Source organism: Glossina fuscipes, unplaced genomic scaffold (genome assembly GCF_014805625.2).
Source record: "Glossina fuscipes isolate IAEA_lab_2018 unplaced genomic scaffold, Yale_Gfus_2 90, whole genome shotgun sequence".
Lineage (NCBI taxonomy): Eukaryota > Metazoa > Arthropoda > Insecta > Diptera > Glossinidae > Glossina > Glossina fuscipes.
The window spans coordinates 1263494-1264588 of NW_023998444.1; the positions used below are offsets into that span (position 1 = coordinate 1263494).

The 1095-nt window shown below is 29.2% G+C and overlaps 1 protein-coding gene across 5 annotated transcripts in view; it reads right to left on the reverse strand.

The window, feature by feature from the left end:
• Window positions 1-1095, reverse strand: part of LOC119638535 (putative epidermal cell surface receptor) — a 55637-nt gene that overhangs the window by 17423 nt on the left and 37119 nt on the right. The gene's annotated exons all lie outside the window — the stretch shown is intronic.

Below are 1095 nucleotides of genomic sequence, written 5' to 3' on the forward strand. Positions count from 1 at the left end.
TTCGTTTTTGAGAGAAACAATCACAAACAACTAACATTCGGCTCTTACGAGTGTGTCCTCACAACAATTCTATGTTGATATCGATGATCTTGGGATTTCTCTTCATAGGAAAGCTAACTTATCACCAAAGGCCCAAGCGGGGATAATGCAGGATAAAGGAAAGGTCATAGCTTCTGATCTGACAGGAGAAATAAGCCTACGATGGGTATTGAAAGATTCGGTGTGAGTCAAGCAAGACTTATTTCTTCACTTGTTCACTTTTAGTTTTTAACGAATACTTTCACTTTTCTTGATTTTTTCATTTGCAATTTTTTCTTTTTTAAAAAACTTGCATTTAAGTTTGGTTTTTTTTTTTTTTTGGCAATAAATAAATTAAAATATTATTTAGATATTTGCCACTCATACTTTTTCAAATGTTTTATCTAAAAGTTTCAACGAAGCGTTATGTTAAATCATAGATCATCAACAAGTTTATATTTGTATTTTTTTTTTTTTTTTTTTTGTACGGAAGTAATTGTTCGTCCGTTATCTATGCCAATGATTAACAATCGTCACCTGAATCGTTAGCGTAGTAAATCTTAAGTATTGTAATTTAAACTTCTTTTTTTTTTTGAAAACCAATTTTTCCGCATCTCTTTTTGGTGTTTTTTAATTTTTTTCCTATGTTGGACTGGCAGAAACATAAACGAAACGAAAGTAACCCAGAAACAATCAAACACAAAGCTAGGCAACTCGAACGACTAGGAAATATTTTAACGCAAAAAATAAAAATAAATAAATAAAAACATACATATATAGTTTACTTAATACCGGAAGATGTCTTCTCATTTGTAACAGCGGGAAGTAGACTTTAAGAATTCTGCAGAGCAATACCACATCAATATTGTGTCTCTAAACACAGGGATATTAGCGACAGGGTTAATCAGATTTTTGTTGTAAAATTATATTTTTAATTTTTTCTTTTGATTTTTATCCGTTAATCCAAATTTATCCGAAAGTTGTCTATTTGCGTAATTAATTATTAAAAATAAGATTAATTTAATTTAACAAACGGATATTAATTTGTTAGCTTTCAAAAGTAATTCTTTGCTTATC